The sequence below is a fragment of the Apium graveolens genome, chromosome 8 (genome assembly GCF_009905375.1).
Source record: "Apium graveolens cultivar Ventura chromosome 8, ASM990537v1, whole genome shotgun sequence".
NCBI classification, from domain to species: domain Eukaryota; kingdom Viridiplantae; phylum Streptophyta; class Magnoliopsida; order Apiales; family Apiaceae; genus Apium; species Apium graveolens.
Window position 1 is genome coordinate 99,308,297 of NC_133654.1, and position 14,390 is coordinate 99,322,686.

Consider the following 14,390-nt stretch of genomic DNA (forward strand, 5'->3'; position numbering starts at 1 on the left):
ATTAAGTTGTTTTTGATAAACAGTTAAGTGTCATTTGCATAATTTCTGAGGACAAGTTCTGATGGAAGTTCTGATGATTAAACTCTGAAGAAAGCAAGTCAGTCTTTGTACGGAGAATTACAGCAACAAACATTCACTTATTGAGTACAGAAGCCAAATTTTGATGACTGGTAAAATCTGATATAAGTTAAGTTCTGATATTAAATCCTGATGGAATCTTTGATGCTTATGTGGCATTATTCTTTACTTGACTTATTTGTGGTAAAATCTGATACAGTCATATTTAAATCAGAATATATTTGGGTAAAATAAAAATAGTCATAATCATTATGGGTTAGTGGTTAACGTGTTGGTCCTGAAAAACTGCATGTGCACGGTGATTATTGCTTATTTTACGTGCCCATTAACTCCTGTTCTAACCGTTTACCGACTGTTCACATGTTTCCAGGTGTAAAGTGTATTCCATGCTTCAAAAATATAATTGTTGAGTGGAGAGAGTATATATATGGGAGTTAAAAGCTTTTCTAATCTTTTATTTACTTTTCTATTCTTAATCTCTCTTATTCTCTCTCTCTAATATTCCCTGAAGCGTTTTCTTACAGGACTTTTATCAAACACCTTGCAAACACTTTCTCTTTCTCACTTAATTTCTTACAGAGATGGCACCAAAAGACGTGATTTTCAATGGAGCTAAGTTTGTTCCCAACAACTACTCGTCTATTCTTAGCAAGGCTGAAGCTCCATCCGGACTTCACTTCATTCAGGACTTTTTTGCTAATTCTGATATTGGGTACGCTCTGACCCAACCTGACGCAGTCTCTGGAATCCAAGTGTTGGATTTTTGGAGAAGTGGAGTATATGATGATGGTGGTGCTCAAGGGTCCCCAAGTATTATCTTTTTAACAGGGGAGGATGAGCATGTCGTGACATTGGCCACAGTTCGACAAGCACTGTAGCTGCCTGAGAACTGCGTTTATTCAACTGTTGAGGAGCCAGTTCTTCAAAATATGATGGATAGTCTGGGGTATGAAAAGACATTGGCAAAGCTGGGTCAATTAAAGAGATCCACCATAAGGAGGGAATGGAGTTTCTTCTTTGACTGCATTACAAAGACCTTCGCCAACAAATGTTCTAATTTTGATGCAATCCCCATACTCAGTCAACAAATCGGGTATGCTCTCATTAATCAAACTGATTTTGATTATGCAAGTGCTATTTTAGGTTTTATTGGGGATAGGATGACAGAAGATAGGAATACTGTCTATTTTGCTAGATTCTGTTAGCTTATTTATAGTTTTTGTTGTGATGATAATCCCCAATCTGCTAGTGAATCAATTCCATCTTTTAGACTAGAAAAAAGAGCTTTTAATGACTTATTATCTACTGATAATAAGAAGGCTATGTTAAGACCCCTCTGAGTTCCTTTATCTGTCAAATAGGCCTTAATAACCTATGATCCTGTTACATATACTGCATTATATCCTGATGTTCAACCATCCGAACCTCAACCATTGGCACCTACCACCACCACCCAAACACCTCAAACTTTTCAACCACAACCAAAATCTACCATCAGGACATCTGTAAAACCATCAACTCAATCATCTCAACCTGAATCATCAGCACATACCGTCAGACCTTCATCTTCCAAACCTTCTAAGAGGACAAAGTCTGTTCCTCAACCTTCATAAAAGAGAAGGAAGATGATCCTCAGAGATGAATCTGATAGTGAGGATGAAACAGTTGAAGCACAGGTTCCTGCATCAGAACCTGTGATAAATGAAGCTGAGAATGTTACTTCTCAGAAAGAAACAACAACTCAAAGTTCTGATACTTTGACAAGGAAATTTATAAATTCTGATGCAGCAACATCAACTCCTTCTTTGGCAAGGAGATTGAAGAAAATGAAGGCTAGGAGGTATTTGGCTAAATCTTCATCAGAAGATAATGAAGAAGCAGAGGAAGGGGATCAGGAATCTCTGATCTCACAAGAACCAATCATTATTGAAGCTCTGACTTCTCCAGCTCAAGCCATAGACACTGTTACTGATACAGTGGATACCCCTCCTGACTCTCCAATAAAAGCTACAGATGATGCTAAAGCACAAACTGACAACTCTGAGATAGATATTCACAATTTGAATATACCTCAAGTTCTTTATCTGGAAGCTCCAACTACTGAAGCTCATCCATCTACAGTCAAATCTCCAATCTTAGATGCTGAGATACCATCTACATCAAAGAGACCAGCTCTAGAGATAAATTCTGATGATCAGAATTTAGATGATGTTATTCTTGAATCTCCAGTTGCATCACACACTCTTGTACTGTCAGAAAATGATAAAACTTCCTTAAATTCTAGAGACAGTATTTTTGTTGAAACTCCAGTTCCTATTCTGGGAAAGGAAGCTTTGGTAAAGAAATTTGTTAGACAGGATACTCATGTACCTTGAGAAGAAACTCACAGGGGAGTTGAGTGGACCAAGAAGTGGAATGAATCAGATTTTATTCCATGCACCAAAATTCTGACAGAGCATGTATCAAAAGCTGATGAGTTATTATTAAATTCTGATTTCAAGACTCAACTCAAGGTTACAGCTATGAGTATAAGAAGTCTTCATGGTCTACATTCTATTACTCATGCTAAGGTTGATACACTCAAGGAACAAGCTGATAAGCTAGATCTACAGCTCAAGCTTGACAAGAATAGGTATGTCAGACCTACTCTTTAGAAAATTGAAGCCATTGAGAAGGTTCAAGAGGAGCAACAGGCCCAAATTGCTGAGTTTCTGGTTAATCAAGCTTCTCAGAAAGCTCAATTGGATGAAATCCAATCTTCAGTTAAACTTCTTCTTTCTCTCTTACTTCCTGATGATGCCAAAAAGAGGGAAAAGGTAGTTAAGTCCAAATGCCCACCTACTCAAGTACTGAAGAAGAAGGATGATAAAGGTGATGACCAGGGAAACTCTGAAAAGAGCAGAGGTTAAAGAATAGTTCAAGGAAAATCTTCTATACAGAATAAGTCAAGTTCTGATGCTGTGAATGCTCAAAGTCTGAAGTGAAGTGCTGATAAAAAAAGTCTGATGTCAAGTTCTGATATTCTGATTCAGTCAGGATCAAAAGACTCTCAGAAGTTTATGCAAACTCAGAAGCTAAAAGGGAAGCAGACTACTATTTATTACAAAGATCCTAAAATCCAGACACTTGATGAGGAGATAGCAAGAAGATTATTTCTGAAACACAATTCAGGAATGGATTTAGAAGCTCTCAAGGAGGAAGAAGCTAGATTTATAACTGAGAAGACAAATCTTAAGTCTAAAGCTTCTGATGCAAAGAAACCTCCAAGGCCTAAGGAAAAAGGCATTGTGATCAAGGAAAAGTCAAATTCTAAAATTTCAAAGTTCAAGACTAGATCACAGACTGAGAGTGATCCCAAAGACAAAGGGAAAGAAAAAGTTGATGAATCGACCAAGTCACTGAAGATGAAAATTCTTCAAGTTCTGATGAAACCATTGTGCAAAATGGTTCAAGTAACTGATGATAATCTTGTTGAAGAAAAAATTGTTCAAATTCTGAAAAGAAGAAAGATAATTGAAGAATCTAAAACAACCTCTGACACTGCTCAAGTTGTTCAGAATGAAGGACATCAAGTTATTGAAGAAACATCAAATTTTGATTAAGCTATCAAGACATCAACTACTGACAATGTTCAAGTTGATTTGAATAAAATGACAATTGCTGATAAGAAGAAGCTGTTATGGAAGAAAGCTACTCCAATTGAACCAAAATCCAATCTCATGATTAATCAACTTGCTACATTTGGGTTGAGAGCCAAGAAACCTAGAGATAGAGCTGGATTAGGTTCTGACGAAGAGAAGATTCAAACAGGAGTAGAAGTTACTCTAAGAGATCCTTTCATGTTGACAGACAAACCATATGAACAAATCAAACAAAAGCACGTTGACAAAGTGTTGTCTGCTCAAGTTGTGATAGATGCTCATGATAAGGAGAATCTAAAAGAGAAATTGATCTTATTTCTCAGTGAGGGAAGGACTTATAGACTAGTTGATACTGATGTACTAAAGAAGTTTGTCAGAGAACTTTAACATATTTACTATCTTCTGGAAGTAAAATCTGATGTTACAAGAAGATGGTCAGAATACATTTTGAAGGCTATAAGAGATCTACTCAGAATCTCTGGTACAAAGACTTCTCATTACAGTCCAATGATTACTGAAGATGATGGAAGAGAAATTCCTATGCTGAAGAATTCTGCTAAGGTGGAAGTAATTCTGAAAGGAAAATGCTTATGTTATAATGAAAACTCTTCACGTCCTAAAGTTATCAGATTTGATGATGGACTTGAAAGAACATCCATTAAAGCTCTCAGAACAACCATTTATCAGATTGGTGATAGTAAAGAAGAAGAACTAATACAGGTCAAATCACAGTTAGTTGAAGTTCTGAGGAAAGCTGAAGATAATCTGGTGAAATATTTTGTTAAGAATCATTATGGATTCAGATTGATCCAGTGATGTTGGTAAAGCTGGATGTTCTGTAAGTTGTAATTGATAGTCTTATTAAACTCTTATTGCATTTGAACTTAAATGTTTTTGAAATCATCAAATCTATTAACTTGTATATTCTTGTATAATTTACAAGCTGGGAGAGATTGTTGGATATATTTGAGATGTCATGTCTAATATGTTTCATATTTAGTTTTCAGATCTTAACAAACAGGAAATATCAGTTCTTACTGGAATCAGTACTTACTGGAAGTCTTGTTAATTATCCAGAAGCAACTGTAAAGCCTTCTTAGTAAAAATCCTATGCTTTACACCACCAGGACTAAAATCAAGCTTCATACAAACATATGTACAAAATTGACCTCGGAAAAAACAACAAACCTATGTTGAAAATTTCATCAAACATGTTATAAACAAAAATTACACACATCAAAAATTAACTTAAATGTCAATTCATGAAAAAAATCTTAAAAGAATAGATAAGGCCATAATCTTAATATCATTGTCTTAAGAACTTACTTGATTTGGTTGAACTCGTATCATTTCCACGTGTTTTGATAAAAAAAAATGTCTTTCACCATATTGGTACTTATACAATTGCAAAAACATTAAAAAATTAATCAAATACAAATTAATAACACAAACTTAAAAATAAATTCAAACCTGTATCATAAATACAAATGTTAGAAGTATGTAAAAGTTATCTATTGTACCCGGATTAATTCATGATGAATCTTGATGTATACACGCTTCAACAATAAGATCTGATAAGATAAAAATAAATCACAAATCAATCACCCATATATAAACATATATACAAAATATATATTAGTTCATAAAGTCAAAGCCTAGAAAAGCAGAACATGATGAATTTAAAGTGTACATAACCAAATAAAAGAACATAGATACTGAGAGAGAACAAAGATAGAGAATGAGAGAGAAAAAAAGAAGAAGAAATAATTGATTGATCGTGTGTATCGCCATTCTTGAAAATATATGAGAGAATCATTTATAATTTTTAATTTTGAAAATTGATTGGGAATGATGATAAGTTACAGAATGTGCTGATTCATATGTTCAATTGCTAATTTGCTATAATGTTAGATATATTTGATAATGTCATGTCTAATATGATTTATGTTTAGTTTTCAGATCTTACTTAAACAGGACAAATCAGTACTTAACTGAAATCAGCACTTATACTGAAGTCAGAACTTAAGTCATCAGTACTTAAGGTTCAGGAGATTATCAGAAGATAATATCAGGACTTAAAGGAAACGTTCAGATAAGGAATGCGGCTGATTGAAAGGAAAAGAGGATCAAGACAAATGTAAGAAGAGATATGCATGAAGAAGGAATTCTATGAAGAATATAATACTTGGAAGAAAAGATATCTGATTGATATATTTTAGGAAGCATAATTATATTCCATATCAATTAGCGATTATCTTGTAACTGTGTAGTATATAAATACAGACATAGGGTTTACACTATAAGTGTTATCATTATCGAGAATATTATTCATTGTAACCCTAGCAGCTCTCGTGATATTTGTTCATCACTGAGAGAGGACAGTTCCATACTGTAACATAATTTATTGCTTTGAATAAAGTCTGTTTTCTATTACTTGTGTTATTAGAATTCGATTTGATTGTGCTATACACTGTATTCACCCCCCCTCTACAGTGTGTGTGACCTAACAAGTGGTATCAGAGCCTATCTGTTAACACACAAATAGTTTAAGATCCAAAAACAATCATGTCTGAAGCAGAAACTCCAACCAAGCCCACCAAAACTGAAGAACCACCAAAGACACAAATCCATAGTCGATATGAGACTATTAGAGTTCCCATATTGAAACCGTTTGAATATCCCATATGGAAGGTGAGGATGACTATATTTCTGGAAGCTACAGATCCCGAATATCTTGACAGAATCAAGGAAGGACCTCACAATCCAACAAAGCTCGTTGTTGCTGTTGCAGGTGAAGCAGCAAAGTCTGTACCAAAGGAGAAGAGTGATTACACTGCTGAAGATATCGCTTCAATTGCTAAGGATGTGAAGGTACGACACTTACTGCATAATGCCATTGATAATGTAATGTCAAATAGGGTAATTAACTGTAAGACTGCAAAGGAGATATGGGATGCCTTAGAAACAAGATGTCAGGGAACTGATTCGATCAAGAAAAACAGGAAGACAATACTCACTCAAGAGTATGAACACTTTGACTCAAAGCCAAATGAGTCATTGACTGATTTATATGATAGATTTGTCAAGCTCTTGAATGATTTGTCACTGGTTGATAAAGAGTATGATCTTGAAGATTCAAACCTTAAATTCCTGTTAGCTCTTCCTGAAAGAAGCTGGGATTTGAAGGCAACAACTATAAGAGACAACTATAATCTTGATGAAACGACTCTTGATGAAATTTATGGGATGCTCAAGACTCATAAACTTGAGATGGAACAAAGAAGCAAGAGGAAAGGAGGAAAATCAAGGACAATTTCTCTTAAGGCTGAAGAAGAATCTCCCAAGGCAGCTACCTCAAGGAAAGGCAAGGGTAAAGCTCTCTTCACAAAGTCTGATACTGAGTCATCAAGTTCTGATAGTGATGATGACTCAGAAACTGAAAGCTTACCTGAGACGGATGCTGATGAAGAGATGATAAAGCTGTGTGCTCTTATGGTGAGAGGAATCACAAAGATTGCATACAGGAAGTTCAGGAAGGGAAAGAAGTTTTCCAGGAGAGGTGCAAGTTCTGATAAGAAGAATTTCAGAAAATTTGAAGGCAAAGGAGGAAAGTCTGACAGAGGAGATTATACAAATGCCAAATGCTACAACTGTGGTGAAAAAGGCCACATATCTCCTGATTGCAAGAAAGTGAAGAGTGACAAAGGCAAGGCTCTTGTTACAAAGAAGAAAAACTGGACAGACACCTCAGATTCTGAAAGTGAGGAGAACTATGCCTTGATGGCAAATGCTGATATGGCAAATGCTGAAAATAGTACTGAAGCTGCTGAGTTAAAGGTACCTCAAACTACTTATGCCTTTCATACTGATGATATTAATGAGTTGAGAAGATATATTAAAACCATGTTCATTAGCTATAGAGACCAAACTTTAACATGTGAAAGGTTAACTTCTGAAAATCTTGCTTGTAAAAAGAGGAATGATTATTTAGAAAAAGAGTTAGTCATGTTCCATCAAACTCAGAAAGATAGAGATGATGCTTTCTATGTTAGGGATGAAGTACTTAAAATGAACGAATCTCTAAAAGCTGAGTTAGAAAAGAAAAGAGAGATTATCAGGACTTGGACTAACTCTGGCAGAACAACTCAGAATTTGTTAAGTAGTAAAAACTGGAAAGAGGGCTTAGGTTATGGAGATGATAAGAATGATAAAGGAACTGTAGATATTAAGCCTATAGTTGTTAAACAAAAGCCAAAGTTAAAACCTGTTAAGTTTGTAGCTGTAAAGTCTGATACTGAGAAATCAGAAGTTAAAAAGGAATTAACTTCTGACAAACTAAAACTGGAAAAGACAACTGAAGTAAATGTAGGCTTAATGACAAAGAAGCAGCTTAAGCATAAGCTGAAAGATGTTAAGAATGCAAACAAGGTAAAATCACCTAGGAAAAATAGGAATGGAAAGGAAGGTGTGAATAAAAGCAATGATTATAAGCATGTTCCTGATGCTCCTAGAAAAATGTGTCATAACTGTGGAAGTTCTAACCATCTGGCTTCTTTTTGCAGGAAGAATAAGAACATAAACTCCTTACCTTCAAAGTCAGGAGTTAAGAGTCAGTCTGTTAGATATAAGCCACAAAATCCTTGTTTTCATTGTGGTAGTTTATGTCATTCCATTTATACTTGTAAGGAATATCATAGTCTGTAATATGGTTATTATCAAATAAAACCTTCTTTAAAGAAAGTTAGCATTGTTCCTTCCGGTGTAAGTTTTGATTCAAAGTCTGATAGTGTAAATTCTGATAAGAAAAAGGTTAACATAAACTCTGATGCTAAATCCGCTACAAATATTAACAAACTTAATAAGGCCAAAGGATCCAAGCAAGTCTGGGTCCTTAAAACTAATCATTAGTGGTCTTTGTGATTGCAGGGCAACATGAAAAACATCCTAGTTCTGGACAGTGGATGTTCAGGACACATGACTGGAAATAAAGCCCTGCTACCAGACTTTGTGGAGAAGGCTGGCCCAAGTGTTTCTTATGGAGATGACAACATTGGAAAAACATTGGGATATGGCAATATCAATCTTGGGAATGTCATCATTAAATAAGTAGCTCTAGTCTCAGGAATTAAACACAATCTGCTGAGTGTTAATCAAATCTGTGACAGAGGTTATCATGTGGATTTCTTTGAAGAACACTGTGAAGTTGTAAGTAAATCTACAGGCAAAGTTATTCTGAAAGGATACAGGCATGGTAACATTGATGAAGCCAAGCTTTCAACAAGTACTGATGGTTTTGCAGTCTGTCTGATTAGTAGAGCATCAATTGAAGAAAGCTGGAACTGGCACAAGAAACTCTCTCATTTAAATTTCAACAATATAAATGAATTATTCAAGAAAGATCTTGTGAGAGGACTGCCAAAGTCAGTATTTGCTCCTGATGGCCTTTGTGATTCTTGTCAGAAGGCTAAACAAAGGAAATCTTCATTCAAGAGCAAGACTGAATCATCAATTCTTGAGCCTTATCACCTACTACATGTTGATCTATTTGGTCCAGTTAATGTCATGTCTATTGCAAAGAAGAAATATGCTATGGTCATAGTAGATGAGTTCACCAGATACACATGGGTGTATTTCTTGCACACAAAAAGTGAAACTGCATCTATCTTGATTGATCATGTCAGGCAACTGCATAAATTGGTCAAAGATTCTGTGAAAATTATAAGAAGTGATAATGGCACTGAGTTCAAGAATTTGATAATGGAAGAGTTCTGCAAAAACCATGGAATTAAGCAGGAATTTTCTGCTCCTGGAACTACACAGCAAAATGGAGTTATTGAAAGAAAGAATAGAACTCTTATTGAAGCTGCACGAACTATGCTTGATGAAGCAAAGCTTCCAACCTATTTCTGGGCTGATGCTGTGCAGACTGCATATTTTACTCAAAATGCAACACTCATTAACAAGCATGGAAAGACACCATATGAGATGGTGAAGAAAAAGAAGCCAAATCTGAAATATTTTCATGTATTTGGATGCAAGTGTTTTGTTCTTAAGACTCACCCTGAACAGCTATCCAAATTTGATCTAAAAGCTGATGACAGAATCTTTGTTGGATATCCACTTTCCACAAAAGCCTTCAGAGTCTATAACTTGAGAACAAGGGTGGTCATGGAATCTATCAATGTCTCCTTTGATGATAAGAAGATTACTGGACTTGAAGATTTTAATGATCATGATCAGTTGCGATTCGAAAATGAAGACTTAAATTCTGATACTGAAAATCCTGACAGTCTAAATCCTAATACTGCAAACTCTGATGGATTAAACTCTGATGTTATTGAAACTGTGGTTTCTACGCCAAAGGAAGATGCACCTGTGCAGGGGAAGCATATTAAAGATACAACCACATCTCAAGAAGTATCAGAACATACAACTGGCTCTTCAAGTTCTGATTCGTGAAGTTCTGATAAGCCAAGTTCTGATAGTTCTGAAAACTTAAATTCTGAAGGATCCAACTCAGAGAGCATAGTTTCAGGGGGAGCATCAGAAAATGTTGATGAAGATAGCATGGATCATGGGGGAGCATCCAGTTCTAGAGAAAACCTTCCATCTGCAAGGAAGTAGACTAAATCACATACACCTGATTTAATAATTGGAAATCCTGATGCAGGTGTCAGAACTAGAACATCTACTTTAAGTGAAAGTCTTTACAATTCTTTTCTTTCTCAGACTGAACCAAAGAAAGTGGAAGAAGCTCTTCAAGATGCTGATTGGGTGCAAGCAATGCAGGAAGAGTTAAATGAATTTGAAAGAAACAAAGTGTGGACCCTAGTGCCAAGACCAAAGAACAGATCTGTTGTTGGTACAAAGTGGGTATTCAGAAACAAAACTGATAGTGATGGCATAATTACAAGGAATAAGGCAAGGTTGGTTGCAAAAGGATATTCTCAACAGGAGGGAATTGATTATGATGAAATATTTGCACTAGTTGCTAGATTGGAAGCCATAAGGATATTTTTGGCTTATGCTGCTCACAAAAAAGTTTACTGTCTTTCAAATGGATGTAAAAAGTGCTTTTCTCAATGGAGAATTGGAGGAAGTATATGTTGAACAACCTCCAGGCTTTGTAGATTCCAAATATCCAGATCATGTCTACAGGCTTGATAAAGCACTTTATGGCCTTAAGCAAGCTCCAAGAGCATGGTATGAGACTTTAGCTCAGTTTCTTCTGGAAAGTGGATTTAACAGAGGAACTATAGATAAAATACTGTTCTACCTCAACCATGGAAAGGACTTACTTCTGGTTCAGATTTATGTTGATGATATCATCTTTGGTTCTACAAATGATAGACTTTGCAAGAAGTTTGCCAAACTGATGCAGTCAAGATATCAAATGAGTATGATGGGGGAACTTAGCTATTTTCTGGGCCTTCAAGTCAAGCAGAATGAAGAAGGAACTTTTATTTGTCAAACCAAGTACACCAGAAACTTGCTGAAGAAATTTGGAATATAAGATTGTTCAAGTGCATCCACTCCAATGGCCACTGCAACAAAACTGGATAAGGATACGGGTAAATCAGTAGATATTACTGATTACAGAGGTATGATTGGCTCTCTACTCTATCTAACTGCTAGTAGACCTGATATCATGTATGCTACCTGTCTTTGTGCAAGATTTCAAGCAGATCCAAGAGAACCTCACTTAACAGCTGTGAAAAGAATATTCAAATATCTTAAGGGAACAGCTGATTTGGGATTGTGGTATCCCAGAGAATCAGATTTTAAACTAATAGGTTACTCAGATGCAGATTTTGCAGGTTGCAAAATTGACAGGAAGAGCACAAGTGGAAGCTGCCAATTTCTTGGAGGCAGATTGGTTTCTTGGTTTAGCAAGAAACAAAAGTCAATTTTCACATCAACTGCAGAAGCAGAATACATTGCTGCAGGAAGCTATTGTGCACAGAGTCTTTGGATGAAGAATCAGTTACTGGATTAGGGGTTAACATATTTTAAAATCCCTATTTATTGTGATAATCAAAGTGCTATTGCTATGACAGGTAATCCAGTTCAACATTCAATGACGAAGCATATCAGCATTAGGTACCACTTCATAAGGGAACATGTGGATGAAGGTACAGTGGAATTGCACTTTTTTTCTAACAGATCAACAACTAGCAGATATCTTCACAAAATCACCGTGTGAAGCTACTTTTACAAGATTGGTAAATAAACTTGGAATGGTTTCAGGTTCTTTCTCTAAATCTGTTTAGTTTTGTTCTGATGCATCAGACTTTATGATCAGTATTTACATATATTACTATCTTTGTGTATTCTGTGCTTAATTAAAAATTGCTTAAGTACTGATTGTTATCTGATGTGAATTTCTAAACTGTGATAGTGATATGACTGTTTCTGTAACTATTCAATCGTATGAGGATAACTGTGCTAGATGCTGACCTAGTAGTCTTTAACATACTAGAGATCCCATGTTAGAAGTAATTATTTATGTGGAAATCTATTGACACAAGCAAATTCTGATATTGAGCTTAGTTAAGTTTACTTTGTCTATCTTATTACTAAGTCACAAACTAGAATAATTCTTCTTATCTGTTAAGTTTTGATGTTAGTAAATCTGGTGAATGAACTAAGTGCTGATAAACCTCACTTATCAAAAGAAAAAGGAAAAGAACAAGGAATAAAAATCAGGTACTCCTTTGAGATCTAGAGTAAAAATTGTGGAAGGGATGACCCAAGTGCATTGCTGGTATTAAGTAATATGCATCAGAAAAGCAAAAATAAATATTTTTCTTGGTGACTTTTCACACTCTATGATTCCTGGAGAAATACTCTGATAATAGCATAAATTCTGATAAGCAGTCGTGACTCACTTACACTGAGAAGCCACTGAAAAATGGAATTTCAAAAGATGCATAAAATAAGCACAAAACAGTTGAGGTGGACTCATGCATGAACTCATTCAATAGTAGGCCTCAGAATAATGACAGTTTAAGTAAAGTTCTTAGTTATGCCTTATTTCTAAGATGTACTGAAGTGAATCAGACTTTACTCTTTGTCTGATATTTAGCTTAATGCACACACTTACACTCCATATGAATGATGAAAATTACTGTGGTGGTCAATGTTGTTTTAGATGAACAGTTTATGTGTCAGATTGCATATATTCTGAGGACAAGTTATGATGGAAGTTCTGATGATTAAGTTCTGAAAAACCGAAATCAGAATTTGTGTGGAAAATTACAGAAATAGGCATTCACTTTTCGAGTTAAGAAATCATGTTCTGATGACTGTTAAGTTCAGATATAAGTCTAAGTTCTGATATTAAATTCTGATCCTTTACTTGACTTATTTGTGGTTAAAATCTGAAACAGTCTTATTTTGAAATTAGAATATGTTTAGGTGGAATATTAACAGTCAATACAATTAGGGTTAGTGGTACACGTCCATGCACAATAATATTTACTTGTTTCTTGTGCGCATTAAACCCCATTTTACACTTCCAATGGCTATTTTTATTCTTCTTAGTCTAGGGAGACGAGGTAGAATTATTTCTACCTGTCAGCATTAAATTTTCCTTGCGTCTCCTGGCATTCTTTTGCCTATATAAACCAACACCTCATTCCAGCCTACATATCATTCCTTTTCTCACACACTCGCTCTCTTTTCATTCATATCAACAACATCATGGTTAACTACAACATGTTCTTGAACTATGAAACCTTCAATATGGAGTTGAGCCGTGAGGGATGGCAGCAGGAATGACATGTAACTGCCATTCCTGATGAGATTTGGGACGCAGTTCCCCAAGAGGTCCTCACAGACCTCTTATTCTTTTATATGGATTACCATTGCCATGTTGAGCGATAGGAAGAAGCACGGCTGGAAGCTCTTCGACAGCAGGAGCGAATCATTCGTCTCGCTGTTCTGTTTGCAGAGAGTAGAAAAAAAATAGGATTTGTAGCTTAGGACAATCTTGTAATGTTATGATGTAAATTTCAATTTCATGAATGTATTCTTTTAATATATTAATGAAAATTTTATATTTTTGCAAGATGTTGTCTCTGAGTCGTTTGAAATTCTGATGCATGTATAAATCCTGATTTATCAATATTTTGATGACCGTTTTTATCTCTGATAACATATCAAGTTCTGAGATTGGGTATGCATTGACCCAGCCTCAAGTCATTTCCAGCCAACAAGTTCTGACGTTTTGGCGGACTGGGCATTTTGAAAATGGTGGTGCTACTGGTACTCCAAGTATTATTTTCGAAGTCAATGATGTTGAGAATGTGGTAACTCCTGGAGCAGTTCGTAAATCTCTTCACTTACCAGAAGGCTGTATTTTCTCAACACCGGAGGAACCAGTTCTACAACAGCTCATGGCCAATTTGGGGTATGAGAAGAGTTTGGCCAAGCTTGGACAGTTGAAAAGAGCACATATCAGAAAGGAATGGAGCTTTTTCTTCGACTGCATCACTAAAGCCTTCGGGAATAAGTGTTCCAACTTTGATGCCATTCCAATCATGAGTCAGCACATCGGGTATGCTATTATTCACCAAACTCATTTTGATTTTGCAAGTGCTGTGCTAGGTTTTATTGGGGATAGGATGACAGAGGATAGAAATGTAGTTTACTTTGCTAGATTCTGTCAGC